Genomic DNA, 19064 nt, shown 5'->3' with positions numbered 1-19064 from the left:
TGGAGGGCAGGGGGACGGGCGGTAATACTGGAGTGGAGGGCAGGGGGACTGGCGGTAATACTGGAGTGGAGGGCAGGGGGACTGGCGGTAATACTGGAGGGGAGGGCAGGGGGACTGGCGGTAATACTGGAGGGGAGGGCAGGGGGACTGGCGGTAATACTGGAGGGGAGGGCAGGGGGACTGTCCAGTCCCATATTGCGAAGGCCGTAGCAGGGCTGCGATCGCCTATGCCTGATTGACAGGCAGAGGCGGTCGCTGGGCGGGAGGGGGGGGGAACGGCGGCGTTTGGCTGCCGTTTCGTGGACACAGTCCGGCCAACGCAGACATGACTGGACCAAAGGGGGGGGGGGGGGCGGGCTGCAGCGGCTGCGTGACGTCACACGCAGCTGCTACGGGTCGGGGAATGATAAGTAGCTCCCGGCCAGCACGCTAAAGCTGCGCTGGTCGGGAGCTACTCTTGAAGTGCAAAGACATCGCCGCTATGCGATGCCTTTGCACTTCTGCGGGGAAGGCCGGCACTGACATGCGGGGGGGGGGGGCGGCACTGACATGTGGGGCGGGATAGCCCTGTGCTGGGCGTCCCCCCACATGTCAATGTGACTGATCGTAGCTGTGCTAAATTTAGCACAGCTACGATCATCTCGGAATTACCCCCTAAATTCCAGTATAAAAATAAAGTTGTCTAATATGTGTGGGCTGCATGCAAAAGCAGCCAGTATATACCCTGCACAGAAACAATATAAATATATTAGCTCCCCTTGCATGGTAACATGGTTTGTTGCAGCGTTACTTGCTCTTTTTTTTTTTTTTTTTGCTTTACTTCCAAATAAGAATCAGGGACATTGGCTGTTGATCACAGCTGATTACCTGAATACTGTACAAGCACTGAGGGGTTCCAGCGTTTGAAAGAGGTGACCTTCCTCTTTTAAATGTGAGTGCCCTGACGGAGTATATTGGGGGAATCCCAGAATTATAAATATTTTCTGTAGTGTTAGGGTTATGATAGTCTGGTCAATTATTATTTAAGATGACAGAATGTCGACGCCAGAATCCCAACAGTCGGCAGAATGCTGATGCTGGAATACCCAACTGGGTATGGAGAATGAATCTCGACCATAAGGGCCGGGTGGATGGGTTAGGTTTAGGCGCCACCCTAGGTCGAACACTATTGGTCGACAGCAACTAAGTCAACACCTAAAATATAGGTCAATACAAGCATTAGGTCGACATGAGTTTTTTTATTTATTTTTTTGTGTCGTTTTCTTTGTAGAGTGACGGGGAACCCCAATTAGTGCACCGTGTCCCCCTCAGACAAGGTGCCTCGCTCCACTACTCGGCACAGGTTACCATTTCCAATTGTAATCCACGTGGATCATAAAGTATGAAAAAGTTCAAAAAAATGGAGGAAAAAAATGTGAAAAACCCATGTCGACCTTTTGTCGACCTAGAACAGTAATGGCTAACCTTGACACTCCAGCTGTTGTTGAACTACATATCCCAGCATGCCCTTCTACAGTTTTTTTTATTTGGCCCTGCTAAAACTGATGCAGGGCATGCTGGGATGTGTAGTTCAACAACAGCTGGAGTGTCAAGGTTAGCCATCACTGACCTAGAACATGTCGACCTAGTGACCATGTCTACCTAGAATCTCTGTCGACCTAATGCATGTAGACCAATAGTGGTCGACTTAATGACTGTCGACCTAGAGACCGGATACCCAATGCACATCGCCCGAACATGGCGCAGGAACTGGCGATCTTACATCTCGCATCAAGCTGAACTGACCCCTAAATAACTTCATCAGCACGTTGCCTCACTCAGGGCAGAACGGGTGTGGTTCGTTTTATCGACAGTATCTAGGTCGACAATGTTTAGGTCGACCACTATAGGTCGACAGTCACTAGGTCGACATGGATGGAAGGTCGACAGGGTTTCTAGGTCGACATGTGCTAGGTCGACAGGTCTAAAGGTCGACATGAGGAATTTTTTTTTTTTGGGTGTCGTTTTCTTCGTAAAGTGACCGGGATCCCAAATTAGTGCACCGCGTCCCCTCGCATGGCTCGCTTCGCTCGCCATGCTTCGGGCATGGTGCCTTTGCTCCACTACCGCTTCGCTCGGCACACTTTACCGTTCCAATCGTAGTCCACGTGGATCGTTAAGTATGAAAAAATATTTTATTTTTTTTAAAAACTCATGTCGACCTTTAGACCTGTCGACCTAGCACATGTCGACCTAGAAACCCTGTCGACCTTCCATCCATGTCGACCTAGTGACTGTCGACCTATAGTGGTCGACCTAAACATTGTCGACCTAGACACTATCGATCTTCAGACCGGATCCCGGGCAGAACGGCAGGCAGAGCATGGAATGGAGAAAGGGGAGTGCGGTGAAATTAAGCAGCGACATAAACACATGTGCAAACAAGAAAACATCCCTGTAACGCACCGATAAGCCCTGTGTACTTTAAAGCAGCGGCTACAATAGAGTTAAACACCAACACTGCTGGCAACCAATGCATTCTAGAGGGAGGGCCCCGTACGGCAGACAGTCCAATCCATTTCCACCGTGTCAGTGTTACAAGCAGCGTCCTTCCCCAGGATTCCTGCAGGAAGTATCTGACACAAACGTTGCAAGAACAGAATATTTTTGTTACAACTTCGCTGGCTACCAAAGCTGCCCCTTATTTGCAAGAAAGAGAGATAGAGAGAGAGAGAGAGAGAGCGCCCAGGAACAAGTAGGTGCATGAACCCATTTGCTGCAAGTCCCACTTACACTAAAATAGCCCCATTGCCTTATATTACTTGCACAGTCCCCCCTCCAGGCCATGCAGGCTGCATCGGAGATTATTCATAGCACACAGGCCTCCTGAGGTGCAGAAATATCAGCTTTCTATGCAATTTCATTCTGAGACTTTATTCTGTCTCCAGACATTTCATATACTCAAAACTGGGCCCCCGATTTGTTGTCTGACCTTTGCATCACGAACGTCTCTACCTTGCCCCAGCGTCTGATGTAAATGGCTATAAAAAATACAGTGGCTGCGTTACCCAAAACATTCTGTAATGTTGCTAGAAATGGTAGAGCCAGTCAGACTTGTTTGTCCGTAAAGGTTCACGAAGAGACAGAACACATTATGCAGGAAGTTCCGAAGACAAACTACCTAGTAATGAATGGAATTTAGTAAACTGTAGTCATTAATGTTTTTTGGGCGTATTAATGGTAAAACTGAAGCTGAACGCAGTCTCCCACATCTGGAATGCTTGGGATCAGAAGGATTTTGGATTTTTCTGTACTGTGGAATATGTGCATACCATAAGGAGATCTCTTGGGGATGGGCCCAAGTCTAAACACGGAACGCATTTATGTGTCATATACTGTACACACAGCCTGAAGGTCTTTGTATACAATATTTGTAATACATTTAGTGCATGAAGCAAGCATCAGGAAGCAGAGGTGTCACTCTCACGCTCTAAAAGAGGTGGGATTTGGGAGTATTCTAGGTCGACCACTATTGGTCAACAGTAACTAGGTCGACAGGGTCTCTAGGTCGACAGGTCAAAAGGTCGACATGAGTTTTTAAATTTTTTCTGGTGTCGTTTTCGCCGTACAGTGACGGGGAACCCCAATTAGTGCACGGTGTCCCCTCGCTGCGCTCGGCACAGTCATACTCCACGTGGATCATAAAGCATGAAAAAGTTTTTTTTTTAAAGTGAAAAACTCATGTCGACCTTTTGACCTGTCAACCTAGAACATGTCGACCTAGAGGCCCTGTCGAACTAGAAACCCTGTCGACCTAGTTACTGTCGACCAATAGTGGTCGACCTAGACAGTGTCAACTTAAGTCTTGTCAACCTAGAGACCGGATCCCCTCGCTATTACCGATCTACTATATAAAAGCAAAAATTTGTCCTTCTGTCTTTCTATACAAATCCACAGTTTACAAGTGAAGAGCCTGAAATTTCACATACAAGAGTATTAAAACATGGCGGAGGCAACTAAAACAATTAGAAATCCCTAGCACCCCTAGGGGGGGAGACAGCAGCACAGAGTATATCAGGAGACAGCATAACTCTGGAATGCCTGGAGCAATTTACACCAAACTTGCTACACATACGACTTAAGCTCTGGGAACAAACACTATGGGGGTAACACACCACTAGCACCCCTGACAGAGTGGAGAGGGCCCAGGCCGCTCATGCCACCGTTGCAATGCTCCGCCCCCTTTTCATTACCACATACCCTCCAACTGTACCTTTTTGGCAGGTACAGTACATTTTTTTATGGTCTGTACAGATTTCTGGCTCTCCAAACTTCCATTGAAAGTATGGGAAAAGGGCCGTGGCCACACCCCTTTACCAATGACCACGCCCCTTTTCGAATTTGTACCAATTTTTATGTGTAAAATGTTGGAGGGTATGTTACCGAGTTCTGGCACTGTCAAAGGAGGGGGAGAAGACCATAGGTGCAGGAAGTGCAGCTGCTATGGGGCCCAGAGCTGAGAGGGGCCCACCTTCTCTGTCACAGTTACATGTGTTATATACAGGGGCGTAGCTACTATAGGTGCAGCATACCTCCCAACTTTTGGGTGTAAGCAGGCGGGACCCAAAAAGGGGGCATGGCCTCGCTCGTGATGGGCGTGGCCTCGCTCGAATAGGCGTAGCCTCACCAAACGGCCCGTTTTTTTGCCATTTGGGGGCGTGCCCAGCGCTCGCCGAGCAGCCCCCGCTCCCCTCCTAGCTCTGAATACATGCCGTGCGCGTGCGCACAGCATGTATTCAGTGATCACCGGCTGCTTTGCAGAGCAGAGCAGCGGGTAATCAAAGCCTCCCCCCAACTGCCCCCCCCCCCACCCGCGGGACACTGCTACCCGCGGGTGGGACAGCGGGACAGGGTCCGAATATCGGGACTGTCCCGCTGAAAGCGGGACAGTTGGGAGCTATGGGCGCAGGCAGTGCAGCTGCTATGGGGCCCAGAGCTGAGAGGGGCCCACCTTCCCTGTCACAGTTACATGTGTTATATACAGGGTGTAGCTACCATAGGTGCAGTCAGTGCAGCTGCTATGGGGCACAGAGCTGAGAAGGGCCACCTTCCCTGTCACAGTTACATGTGTTATATACAGGGGTGTAGCTACTATAGGTGCAGGGAGTGCAGCTGCTATGGGGCCTAGAGCTGAGAGGGGCCACCTTCCCTGTCACAGTTACATGTGTTATATACAGGGTGTAGCTACCATAGGTGCAGGGAGTGCAGCTGCTATGGGGCCTAGAGCTGAGAGGGGCCACCTTCCCTGTCACAGTTACATGTGTTATATACATTTGTTACCATTAGATGGTACGTGGGGGTCCTTTCAAACTTTTTCCTCGGGACCTGCATTATATCTAGGTATGCCCCTGGACCTGCTCATTGTAGTGTGGTATAAAATGAACTGGAGGGCATTTTAATGTTATATAATATGAAGCCGGGCACTGTAATGAGGCACAATATAAACAGGGAGCACTGTATATCATAATGTGAATTGGGGGTACTGTGCGGCATAATGTGTACTGGCAGCTCTGAAATGTGACATAGGGTGAACTTAAGCACTACTACGATTCATAAAAGAAACTAGAGCACTACTATGGGGCATACCATTAAATAAGGCTCTACTATGGTTCAGAAAATGAACTAGGGAACTATTATAGGGCATAAAATTAACAACTGCTGCAGAGAAGTGTCTCTCTAGAAGCATTAGGATGGGACCCCCTTCATAATATTGCTATGGGGCCCAGAAAGTTCTAGCTACGCCCCTGGGAGAGGATGCTGCAAGCTTCTATTGTAAATGTCCCTCAAAAGTGTCCGCTGCCTCAGAGGAGACAGTTATTAAAGATACTAGAGGAGGTTCCACTAGTAATTTTAATAACTGTCTCCTCTGAGGAGGCAGCCATTTTGGCAGAGACTCTCCCCTCTCCTGTGACAGTGCCAGATCGTGGTCATGAAAAGGGGGCGGAGCTACACGGGACCAGGCTGTTACAGCTTTGGCCAGCCTGCAATAGGTAAGTTGAGGGAGTGTTTTGTGGGAGAGGGAAAGTGTGTGTGTGTGTGTGTGTGTGGGTGTGTGTGTGTGTGTGTATATATAATTACTTTGTATGTTTTTTTTAAATATTTTTTATATATATAAAATGTTTTTTTTTTTTTTTTTGGGGGGTGGGGGGGGGGTGGGGGGGGGGCTGCCTATTTTGCGAGTCCCTGGCCCCAGAATTTCTGATGGCTGCCCTGGTGATGACAGGCTGCATGTGACAGGGCCAGTGATGTGAGGAGGGAACAAATAGGATGCCACAGCCTGAAAGTTGTATAATGAAAAGTAGTAGTAGCACATAATGATAATCTGATCGTGACCATGCTTTTATATTGTTCCCGATGAATTTACATCATTTGCAGAATGCAGTTGCTCAGAATGCTTCCTTATAGCAAGGTGGAGTAACATACCCATACTTATTGCAGTTTATTAGGACATTTCCAGTAATTGGAATGGTTTCACTTCTTACACTTGATGTATTTAGAGAACTCTGTATGTTTCAGAGAGTTTGAGCTTTTGTCAAAAAATGTCTGTTTTGGAGGGTTCCAGCCAAACGGGCAAAAAGGGAACGTCAGAAATAAGTTTCTGATTGTTTGGAACATTTTCTGTAATGTGGAACAGAAAATGATGAGTTGATAGAAGACGTTGTGTCACAAGATCTGAGACAATGGTGCTGGTCAGTATACAGCTCTGGGACAACAAGCAACCCTCCGAGCCTCCAGCGGGCCCCAGGTCCACCCTGTCTTGTTGTGCAATTAGTTTGTTGGAGCGTGTAGCTCATGCCAGTGCCATAACTAGACATTTTAGCGCTGTGTGCAAGAATTGGCATTGGCGCCCCCACCCCCTCCCGTAAAATAGGGGCGGCGCGCGCCAAAAATATAGGGCCGTGGCTTTATGGGGAAGGGGTGTGGCCAGAAAATAATACCAGTTCATATTACGGTGCACAGTAGTCTCCATTATTCAAATTACGCCACACAGTAGCGCCACTACACCAGGTAGATCCCCTTTTCTCTGACGTCCTAGTGGATGCTGGGAACTCCGTAAGGACCATGGGGAATAGCGGCTCCGCAGGAGACTGGGCACAAAAGTAAAGCTTTAGGACTACCTGGTGTGCACTGGCTCCTCCCCCTATGACCCTCCTCCAAGCCTCAGTTAGATTTTTGTGCCCGGCCGAGAAGGGTGCACACTAGGGGCTCTCCTGAGCTTCTTAGTGAAAGTTTAGTTTTAGGTTTTTTATTTTCAGTGAGACTTGCTGGCAACAGGCTCACTGCATCGAGGGACTAAGGGGAGAAGAAGCGAACTCACCTGCGTGCAGAGTGGATTGGGCTTCTTAGGCTACTGGACACCATTAGCTCCAGAGGGACCGAACACAGGCCCAGCCTCGGAGCTCGGTCCCAGAGCCGCGCCGCCGGCCCCCTTACAGAGCCAGAAGCAAGAAGAGGTCCGGAAAAATCGTCGGCAGAAGACATCCTGTCTTCACCAAGGTAGCGCACAGCACTGCAGCTGTGCGCCATTGCTCCTCAGCACACTTCACACTTCGGTCACTGAGGGTGCAGGGCGCTAGGGGGGGGCGCCCTGAGCAGCAATAAAAACACCTTGGCTGGCGAAAATACATCACATATAGCCCCCAGGGCTATATGGATGAATTTTAACCCCTGCCAGACTCCACAGAAAAACGGGAGAAAAGGCCGCCGAGAAAGGGGCGGAGCCTATCTCCTCAGCACACTGGCGCCATTTTCTCTCACAGCTCCGTTGGAGGGAAGCTCCCTGGCTCTCCCCTGCAGTTACTACACTACAGAAAGGGGTTAAAAAAGAGAGGGGGGCACTAATTAGGCGCAGTATAACAATACAGCAGCTATAAGGGGAAAAACACTTATATAAGGTTATCCCTGTATATATATATAGCGCTCTGGTGTGTGCTGGCATACTCTCCCTCTGTCTCCCCAAAGGGCTAGTGGGGTCCTGTCCTCTATCAGAGCATTCCCTGTGTGTGTGCTGGGTGTCGGTACGTTGTGTCGACATGTATGAGGAGGTAAATGAGGTGGAGGTGGAGCAATTGCCTGTAACAGAGATGTCACCCCCTAGGGAGTCGACACCAGAGTGGATGAGCTTATGGAAGGAATTATGTGACAGTGTCAGCTCTTTACAAAAGATTGATGACATGAGACAGCCGGCGACTCAGCCTGTGCCTGTCCAGGTGTCTCAAAAGCCATCTGGGGCTCTAAAACGCCCGTTACCGCAGATGGCAGATACAGACGCCGACACGGATACTGACTCCAGTGTCGACGATTAAGAGACGAATGTGACATCCAGTAGGGCCACACGTTACATGATTGAGGCTATGGAAAATGTTTTTACACATTTCTGATAATACCAGTACCACTAAAAAGGGTATTATGTTGGGTGAGAAAAAACTGCCTGTAGTTTTTCCTGCATCTGAGGAATTAAATGAAGTGTGTGATGATGCGTGGGTTTCCCCCGATAAAAACTGTTAATTCCTAAAAAGTTATTAGCATCATACCCCTTCCCGCCAGAGGATAGGGCACGTTGGGAAACACCCCTTAGGGTGAATAAAGCGCTCACACGCTTGTCTAAACAGGTGGCACTACCGTCCCCGGATACGGCCGCCCTTAAGGAACCTGCTGACAGAAAGCAGTAAAATATCCTAAAATGTATATACACTCACACGGGTGTGATACTGCGACCAGCAATCGCCTCAGCCTGGATGTGCAGTGCTGGGGTGGCTTGGTCGGATTCCCTGACTGACAATATTGATACCCTAGATAGGGACAGTATATTACTAACTATAGAGCATTTTAAAGGATGCATTTCTATATATGCGTGATGCACAGAGGGATATTTGCCGACTGGCATCAAGAGTAAGTGCGCTGTCCATTTCTGCCAGAAGAGGGTTATGGACAAGACAGTGGTCAGGTGATGCTGATTCCAAAAGGCATATGGAAGTATCGCCTTATAAAAAGGAGGAGTTATTTGGGGTAGGTCTAACAGACCTGGTGGCCACGGCAACGGCTGGAAAATCCAAATTTTTACCCCAGGTAGCTTCTCAACCTAAGAAGACGCCATATTATCAGGCGCAGTCCTTTCGGCCCCATAAGGGCAAGCGGGCAAAAGGCGCCTCATTTCTGCCCCGTGGCAGAGGGAGAGGAAAAAGGCTGCAGCAAACAGCCAATTCCCAGGAACAAAAGCCCTCTCCCGCCTCCGCAAAGTCCTCAGCATGACGCTGGGGCTTTACAAGCGGTCTCAGGCACGGTGGGGGCCCGTCTCAAGAAATTCGAGACGTCTCCCCCTCGCCGTTTCATAGAGTCTGCTTTACCGACGTCTCCCTCAGACAGGGAGACAGTATTGCAAGCCATTCACAGGCTGTATTCCCAGCAGGTGATAATCAAGGTACCCCTCCTGCAACAGGGAAAGGGGTACTATTCCACACTATTGTGGTACCGAAGCCGGACGGCTCGGTGAGACCAATTTTAAATCTAAAATCCTTGAACACTTACATACAAAGGTTCAAATTCAAGATGGAGTCACTCAGAGCAGTGATTGCAAACCTGGAAGAAGGGACCTATATGGTCTCTCTGGACATCAAAGATGCTTACCTACATGTCCCAATTTACCCTTCTCACCAAGGGTACCTCAGGTTTGTGGTACGGAACTGTCACTATCAGTTTCAGACGCTGCCGTTTGGATTGTCCACGGCACCCCGGGTCTTTACCAAGGTAATGGGCGAAATGATGATACTCCTTCGAAAGAAGGGAGTTTTAGTTATCCCTTACTTGGACGATCTCCTGATAAGGGCAAGATCCAGGGAACAGTTGGAAGTCGGGGTAGCACTATCTCAGATAGTGCTGCGGCAGCACGGTTGGATTCTCAATATTCCAAAATCGTAGCTGATCCCGACGACACGTCTTCTATTCCTAGGGATGATCCTGGACACAGTCCAGAAAAAGGTGTTTTCTCCCGGAGGAGAAAGCCAGGGAGTTATCCGAACTAGTCAGAAACCTCCTAAAACCAGGCCAAGTGTCAGTGCATCAGTGCACAAGGGTCCTGGGAAAAATGGTGGCTTCCTACGAAGCAATTCCATTCGGCAGATTCCACGCAAGAACTTTCCAGTGGGACCTGCTGGACAAATGGTCCGGATCGCATCTTCAGATGCATCAGCGGATAACCCTGTCACCAAAGACAAGGGTGTCTCTCCTGTGTTGGTTGCAGAGTGCTCATCTTCTAGAGGGCCGCAGATTCGGCATTCAGGACTGGGTCCTGGTGACCACGGATGCCAGCCTGCGAGGCTGGGGAGCAGTCACACAGGGAAGAAATTTCCAGGGCTTGTGGTCAAGCCTGGAGACATCACTTCACATAAATATTTTGGAGCTAAGGGCCATTTACAATGCCCTAAGCCAAGCAAGACCTCTGCTTCAAGGTCAGCCGGTGCTGATCCAGTCGGACAACATCACGGCAGTCGCCCACGTAAACAGACAGGGCGGCACAAGAAGCAGGAGGGCAATGGCAGAAGCTGCAAGGATTTTTCGCTGGGCGGAAAATCATGTGATAGCACTGTCAGCAGTGTTCATTCTGGGAGTGGACAACTGGGAAGCAGACTTCCTCAGCAGGCACGACCTCCACCCGGGAGAGTGGGGACTTCACCCAGAAGTCTTCCACATGATTGTAAACCATTGGGAAAAACCAAAGGTGGACATGATGGCGTCCCGCCTAAACAAAAAATTGGACAGGTATTGCGCCAGGTCAAGGGACCCTCAGGCAATAGCTGTGGACGCTCTGGTAACACCGTGGGTGTACCAGTCAGTGTATGTGTTCCCTCCTCTTCCTCTCATACCAAAAGTACTGAGAATTATAAGACGGAGGGGAGTAAGAACTATACTAGTGGCTCCGGATTGGCCAAGAAGGACTTGGTACCCGGAACTTCAAGAGATGCTCACGGAGGACCCGTGGCCTCTACCTCTAAGAAGGGACCTGCTCCAGCAAGGACCCTGTCTATTCCAAGACTTACCGCGGCTGCGTTTGACGGCAGGGCGGTTGAACGCCGGATCCTGAAGGAAAAAGGCATTCCGGATGAAGTCATCCCTACCCTGGTCAAGCCAGGAAGGATGTAACCGCAAAGCATTATCACCGCATTTGGCGAAAATATGTTGCGTGGTGCGAGGCCAGTAAGGCCCCGATGGAGGAATTTCAACTATGTCGATTCCTGCATTTCCTGTAAACAGGAGTGTCTATGGGCCTAAAATTGGGGTCCATTAAGGTTCAAATTTCGGCCCTGTCAATTTTCTTCCAGAAAGAACTAGCTTCACTACCTGAAGTTCAGACGTCTGTAAAAGGGGTACTGCATATACAGCCTCCTTTTGTGCCTCCAGTGGCACCTTGGGATCTCAATGTAGTTTTGGGGTTCCTAAAGTCACATTGGTTTGAACCACTTGAATCTGTGGAGTTAAAATATCTCACATGGAAAGTGGTCATGTTGTTGACCCTGGCCTCGGCCAGGCACGTGTCAGAATTGGCGGGCTTTATCCTGTAAAAGCCCTTATCTGATCTTCCATTCAGACAGGGCGGAATTGAGGACTCGTCCTCATTTTCTCCCTAAGGTGGCTTCAGTGTTTCATCTGAACCAACCTATTGTGGTACCTGCGGCTACTAGTGACTCGGAGGACTCCAAGTTGTGGGACGTAGCCAGGGCCTTGAAAATATATGTTTCCAGGACGGCTGGAGTCAGGAAATCTGACTCGCTGTTTATCCTGTATGCACCCAACAAGCTGGGTGCTCCTGCTTCTAAGCAGACTATTGCTCGTTGGATTTGTAGTACAATTCAGCTTGCACATTCTGTGGCAGGCCTGCCACAGCCAAAATCTGTAAAAGCCCATTCCACAAGGAAGGTGGGCTCATCTTGGGCGGCTGCCCGAGGGGTCTCGGCGTTACAACTTTGCCGAGCAGCTACTTGGTCAGGGGCAAACACGTTTGCTAAATTCTACAAATTTGATACCCTGGCTGAGGAGGACCTGGAGTTCTCTCATTCGGTGCTGCAGAGTCATCCGCACTCTCCCGCCCGTTTGGGAGCTTTGGTATAATCCCCATGGTCCTTACGGAGTTCCCAGCATCCACTAGGACGTCAGAGAAAATAAGAATTTACTTACCGATAATTCTATTTCTCGTAGTCCGTAGTGGATGCTGGGCGCCCATCCCAAGTGCGGATTGTCTGCAATACTTGTACATAGTTATTGTTACAAAAATCGGGTTATTATTGTTGTGAGCCATCTTTTCAGAGGCTCCTCTGTTATCATGCTGTTAACTGGGTTCAGATCACAGGTTGTACGGTGTGATTGGTGTGGCTGGTATGAGTCTTACCCGGGATTCAAAATCCTTCCTTATTGTGTACGCTCGTCCGGGCACAGTATCCTAACTGAGGCTTGGAGGAGGGTCATAGGGGGAGGAGCCAGTGCACACCAGGTAGTCCTAAAGCTTTACTTTTGTGCCCAGTCTCCTGCGGAGCCGCTATTCCCCATGGTCCTTACGGAGTTCCCAGCATCCACTGCGGACTACGAGAAATAGAATTATCGGTAAGTAAATTCTTATTATTACACATTACAGCAGACAGCGTCCCCTTATTACACATTACGGCAGACAGCGTCCCCTTATTACACATTACGGCAGACAGCGTCCCCTTTTTTACACATTGCGGCAGAGTCCCCTTATTACACATTACGGCAGACAGCGTCCCCTTTTCTCTGATGTCCTAGTGGATGCTGGGAACTCCGTAAGGACCATGGGGAATAGACGGGCTCCGCAGGAGACTGGGCACTCTAAAAGAAAGATTAGGTACTATCTGGTGTGCACTGGCTCCTCCCTCTATGCCCCTCCTCCAGACCTCAGTTAGAATCTGTGCCCGGCCAGAGCTGGGTGCTCCTAGTGAGCTCTCCTGAGCTTGCTAGAAAGAAAGTGTTTGTTAGGTTTTTTGTTTTCAGTGAGATCTGCTGGCAACAGACTCACTGCTACGAGGGACTGAGGGGAGAGAAGCAAACCTACCTGCGTGCAGCTAGCTTGTGCTTCTTAGGCTACTGGACACCATTAGCTCCAGAGGGTTCGAACACAGGGCCTGACCTCGATCGTCCGTTCCTGGAGCCGCGCCGCCGTCCCCCTTGCAGAGCCAGAAGACAGAAGAGAAGGAGATGAAATCGGCGGCAGAAGACTCCGGTCTTCATTAAGGTAGCGCACAGCACTGCAGCTGTGCGCCATTGCTCCCACTGCACACCACACACTCCGGTCACTGTAGGGTGCAGGGCGCTGGGGGGGGGGGGCGCCCTGGCCAGCAATAATATACCTTTTGGCATAAAAATACACATAATACAGTCTGTGACTGTATATGTGTAAAACCCCCGCCATTTTTCAGTCAGAAACTGCAGGGAGAAGCCCGCCGCTGAGGGGGCGGGGCCTTCTTCCTCAGCACACCAGCGCCATTTTTCCTTCACAGTTCCGCTGGAAGCAGCTCCCCAGGCTCTCCCCTGCAGTATTCCTGATACAAGAAGGGTAAAAAAGAGAGGGGGGGGCACATAAATTTAGGCGCAAATAATATATATTAAGCAGCTATTGGGAAAAATCACTCATTATAGTGTAAATCCCTGTGTTATATAGCGCTGTGGTGTGTGCTGGCATACTCTCTCTCTGTCTCCCCAAAGGACTTTGTGGGGTCCTGTCCTCAGTCAGAGCATTCCCTGTGTGTGTGCGGTGTGTCGGTACGGCTGTGTCGACATGTTTGATGAGGAGGGTTACGTGGAGGCGGAGCAAGGGCAGATAAGTGTGGTGTCGCCCCCGACGGGGCCGACACCGGATTGGATGGATATGTGGAAGGTCTTAACAGACAGTGTCAACTCCTTACATAAAAGGTTCGATGACGCAGCAGCCTTGGGACAGCCGGGATCTCAACCCGCGCCTGCCCAGGCGTCTCAGAGGCCATCAGGGGCTCATAAACGCCCGCTAGCTCAGATGGTAGACACAGATGTCGACACGGAGTCTGACTCCAGTGTAGATGAGGATGAGACAAATGCACAGTCTACTAAAGCCATCCGATGCATGATTACTGCAATGAAAAATGTATTGCACATTTCTGATATTAACCCGGTTACTACCAAGAAGGGTATTATGTTTGGGGAGAAAAAGCAGCCAGTGACTTTTCCCCCATCTGATGAATTAAATGAATTGTGTGAGGAAGCGTGGAGTTCCCCCGATAAGAAACTAGTGATTTCTAAGAGGTTACTGATGGCGTACCCTTTCCCGCCAACGGATAGGTTACGTTGGTAAACATCCCCTAGGGTGGACAAGGCGCTCACACGCTTATCAAAAAAGGTGGCACTGCCGTCTCAGGATACGGCCGCCTTAAAGGAGCCTGCGGATAGAAAGCAGGAAGCTATCCTGAAGTCTGTGTATACACACTCAGGTACTATACTGAGACCTGCTATTGCTTCAGCATGGATGTGTAGTGCTGCAGCCGCATGGTCTGATACCCTGTCAGACAACATTGATTCCCTCGACAGGGATACTATTTTGCTAACCATAGAACATATAAAAGACGTTGTCTTATATATGCGGGATGCACAGAGGGACATTTGCCTGCTGGCATCTAGAATTAATGCAATGTCCATTTCTGCCAGGAGAGTATTATGGACTCGGCAGTGGACAGGTGATGCTGATTCTAAAAGACACATGGAGGTTTTGCCTTATAAGGGTGAGGAATTGTTTGGGGACGGTCTCTCGGACCTCGTATCCACGGCAACAGCCGGGAAGTCAACTTTTTTACCTCAGGTTCCCTCACAGCCTAAGAAAGCACCGTATTATCATGTACAGTCCTTTCGGCCTCAGAAAGGCAAGCGGATCAGAGGCGCATCCTTTCTGCCCAGAGGCAGGGGTAGAGGAAAGAAGCTGCACCAGGCAGCCAGTTCCCAGGAACAAAAATCCTCCCCCGCTTCCTCTAAGTCCACTGCATGACGCTGGGGCTCCACAGGCGGAGCCGGGTGCGGTGGGGGCGCGTCTCCGAAACTTCAGCAACCAGTGGGTTCGCTCACAAGTGGATCTCTGGGCTGTACAAATTGTATCTCAGGGATACAAGCTGGAGTTCGAGGCGACTCCTCCTCGCCGTTACCTCAAATCAGCCTTGCCAGCTGCTCCCAGGGAAAGGGAGGTAGTACTGGCAGCAATTCACAAGCTGTACCTCCAGCAGGTGATAATCAAGGTTCCCCTCCTTCAACAGGGACGGGGTTACTATTCCACAATGTTTGTAGTACCGAAACCAGACGGTTCGGTGAGACCCATTCTGAATTTAAAATCCTTGAACACTTATATAAGGAAGTTCAAGTTCAAAATGGAATCGCTCAGGGCGGTTATTGCAAGCCTGGAGGTGTCGCTGGACATCAAGGATGCTTACTTGCATGTCCCCGTTTACCCACCTCACCAGGAGTACCTCAGGTTTGTGGTACAGGATTGTCATTACCAATTACAGACGTTGCCGTTTGGTCTATCCACGGCACCGAGAGTATTTACCAAGGTAATGGCCGAAATGATGATACTCCTTCGGAAGAAGGGAGTTATAATTATCCCGTACTTGGACGATCTCCTTATAAAGGCGAGGTCCAGAGAGCAGTTGTTAGTCAGCGTAGCACTTTCTCGGGAAGTGTTGATACAGCACGGCTGGATTCTGAATATCCCAAAGTCGCAGCTGATTCCTGTGACGCGTCTGCTCTTCCTGGGCATGATTCTGGACACAGAACAGAAGAAGGTGTTTCTCCCGGTGGAGAAGGCCCATGAATTGTCATTTCTGGTCAGGGACCTCCTGAAACCAAAACAGGTGTCGGTGCATCACTGCACGCGAGTCCTGGGAAAGATGGTGGCTTCTTACGAAGCAATTCCCTTCGGCAGATTCCATGCAAGGATCTTTCAGTGGGATCTGTTAGACAAATGGTCCGGATTGCATCTTCAGATGCATCGGTTGATCACCCTGTCCCCAAGGGCCAGGGTGTCTCTGCTGTGGTGGCTGCAGAGTGCTCATCTTCTCGAGGGCCGCAGATTCGGCATACAGGACTGGGTCCTGGTGACCACGGACGCAAGCCTCCGAGGTTGGGGGGCAGTCACTCGGGGAAGGAACTTCCAGGGACTGTGGTCAAGTCAGGAGACTTCACTACACATAAATATACTGGAACTAAGGGCCATTTACAACGCCCTGAGTCAAGCAGAGCCCCTGCTTCAGAACCAACCAGTGCTGATTCAATCAGACAACATCACGGCGGTCGCCCATGTAAACCGACAGGGCGGCACAAGAAGCAGGATGGCGATGGCAGAAGCCACAAGGATTCTCCGATGGGCGGAAAATCACGTGCTAGCACTGTCAGCAGTGTTCATTCCGGGAGTGGACAACTGGGAAGCAGACTTCCTCAGCAGGCACGACCTACACCCGGGAGAGTGGGGACTTCATCCAGAAGTCTTCACGCAGATTGTAAACCGTTGGGAACGGCCACAGGTGGACATGATGGCGTCCCGCTTCAACAAAAAGCTAAAAAAATATTGCGCCAGGTGAAGGGACCCTCAGGCGATAGCTGTGGACGCACTAGTGATACCGTGGGTGTACCAGTCGGTTTATGTGTTCCCTCCTCTTCCTCTCATACCCAAGGTACTGAGGATAGTAAGAAAGAGAGGAGTAAGAACTATACTCATCGTTCCGGATTGGCCAAGAAGAACTTGGTACCCAGAACTACAAGAAATTATCTCAGAGGAACCATGGCCTCTGCCTCTCAGACAGGACCTGTTACAGCAGGGGCCCTGTCTGTTCCAAGACTTACCGCGGCTGCGTTTGACGGCATGGCGGTTGTACGCCGGATCCTAGCGGAAAAGGGCATTCCAGATGAAGTGATTCCTACGCTGATAAAGGCTAGGAAAGACATGACAGCACAACATTATCACCGTATATGGCGAAAATATGTTGCTTGGTGTGAGGCCAGGAAGGCCCCTACAGAGGAATTCCAGCGGGGTCGATTCCTGCACTTCCTACAGTCAGGAGTGACTATGGGCCTAAAATTAGGATCCATAAAGGTCCAGATTTCGGCCCTATCTATTTTCTTTCAAAAAGAACTGGCTTCACTGCCTGAAGTTCAGACGTTTGGTAAGGGAGTGCTGCATATTCAGCCCCCTTTTGTGCCTCCAGTGGCACCTTGGGATCTTAACGTTGTGTTGGGTTTCCTGAAATCCCACTGGTTTGAGCCACTTAAGACCGTGGAGCTAAAATATCTCACGTGGAAAGTGGTCATGCTATTGGCCTTAGCTTCGGCTAGGCGTGTGTCAGAATTGGCGGCTTTGTCTTGTAAAAGCCCTTATCTGATCTTCCATATGGACAGGGCAGAATTGAGGACTCGTCCCCAATTTCTCCCTAAGGTGGTATCAGCGTTTCATTTGAACCAATCTATTGTGGTGCCTGCGGCTACTCGGGACTTGGAGGACTCCAAGTTACTAGATGTAGTCAGGGCTTTGAAAATCTATGTAGCCAGGACGGCTGGAGTCAGGAAAACTGACTCGCTGTTTATCCTGTATGCACCCAACAAGCTGGGTGCTCCTGCTTCAAAGCAAACTATTGCGCGCTGGATCTGTAACACGATTCAGCAAGCTAATTCTGCGGCAGGATTGCCGCATCCTAAATCAGTGAAAGCCCATTCCACAAGGAAGGTGGGCTCTTCTTGGGCGGCTGCCCGAGGGGTCTCGGCTTTACAGCTTTGCCGAGCTGCTACTTGGTTGGGTTCAAACACATTTGCTAAGTTCTACAAGTTTGATACCCTGGCTGAGGAGGACCTTGCCTTTGCTCATTCGGTGCTGCAGAGTCATCCGCACTCTCCCGCCAGTTTGGGAGCTTTGGTATAATCCCCATGGTCCTTACGGAGTTCCCAGCATCCACTAGGACGTCAGAGAAAATAAGAATTTACTCACCGGTAATTCTATTTCTCGTAGTCCGTAGTGGATGCTGGGCGCCCGTCCCAAGTGCGGACTCTCTGCAATACATGTATATAGTTATTGCTTAACTAAAGGGTTATTGTTATGAGCCATCTGCTACTGAGGCTCATTTGTTGTTCATACTGTTAACTGGGTATGGTTATCACGAGTTGTACGGTGTGATTGGTGTGGCTGGTATGAGTCTTACCCTGGATTCCAAATCCTTTCCTTGTTGTGTCAGCTCTTCCGGGCACAGTTTCCTTAACTGAGGTCTGGAGGAGGGGCATAGAGGGAGGAGCCAGTGCACACCAGATAGTACCTAATCTTTCTTTTAGAGTGCCCAGTCTCCTGCGGAGCCCGTCTATTCCCCATGGTCCTTACGGAGTTCCCAGCATCCACTACGGACTACGAGAAATAGAATTACCGGTGAGTAAATTCTTATTTTTTTACACATTACGGCAGACAGCGTCCCCTATTTTACACATTACGACAGACAGCGTCCCCATTTTTTACACATTATGGCAGGCAGCGTCCCCATTGTTTACACATTACGGCAGACAGCGTCCCCTTATTACACATTACGGCAGGCAGCGTCCCCTTTAACACATTTCGGCAGACAGAGTCCCCTTATTACACATTACGGCAGACAGCATTCCCTTTTTCTCTATCGTCCTAAGTGGATGCTGGGGTTCCTGAAAGGACCATGGGGAATAGCGGCTCCGCAGGAGACAGGGCACAAAAAAGTAAAGCTTTACTAGGTCAGGTGGTGTGCACTGGCTCCTCCCCCTATGACCCTCCTCCAGACTCCAGTTAGATTTTGTGCCCGAACGAGAAGGGTGCAATCTAGGTGGCTCTCCTAAAGAGCTGCTTAGAGAAAGTTTAGTTTAGGTTTTTTTCTTTACAGTGAGTCCTGCTGGCAACAGGATCACTGCAACGTGGGACTTAGGGGGAAAGTAGTAAACTCACCTGCATGCAGAGTGGATTTGCTGCTTGGCTACTGGACACCATTAGCTCCAGAGGGATCGAA

General features: G+C 49.8%; 1 protein-coding gene across 2 annotated transcripts in view; it reads left to right on the top strand.

Moving 5' to 3' along the window:
* Positions 1-2532: 2532 nt before the first annotated feature.
* Positions 2533-19064, top strand: part of MAVS (mitochondrial antiviral signaling protein) — a 116845-nt gene continuing 100313 nt past the window's right edge. The window contains exon 1 of one of the 2 annotated variants that reach the window (XM_063925327.1): positions 2533-2734. The gene's annotated coding sequence lies outside the window, so the exon portion shown is untranslated. The remainder of the gene's footprint in view (positions 2735-19064) is intronic. The other variant, XM_063925325.1, reaches the window with a different exon arrangement.

This window comes from Pseudophryne corroboree, chromosome 1, assembly GCF_028390025.1.
Source record: "Pseudophryne corroboree isolate aPseCor3 chromosome 1, aPseCor3.hap2, whole genome shotgun sequence".
Taxonomy (NCBI): domain Eukaryota; kingdom Metazoa; phylum Chordata; class Amphibia; order Anura; family Myobatrachidae; genus Pseudophryne; species Pseudophryne corroboree.
The sequence above is the reverse complement of the archived record's forward strand: the minus strand, read 5'-3'. Positions and strand labels throughout refer to the sequence as shown.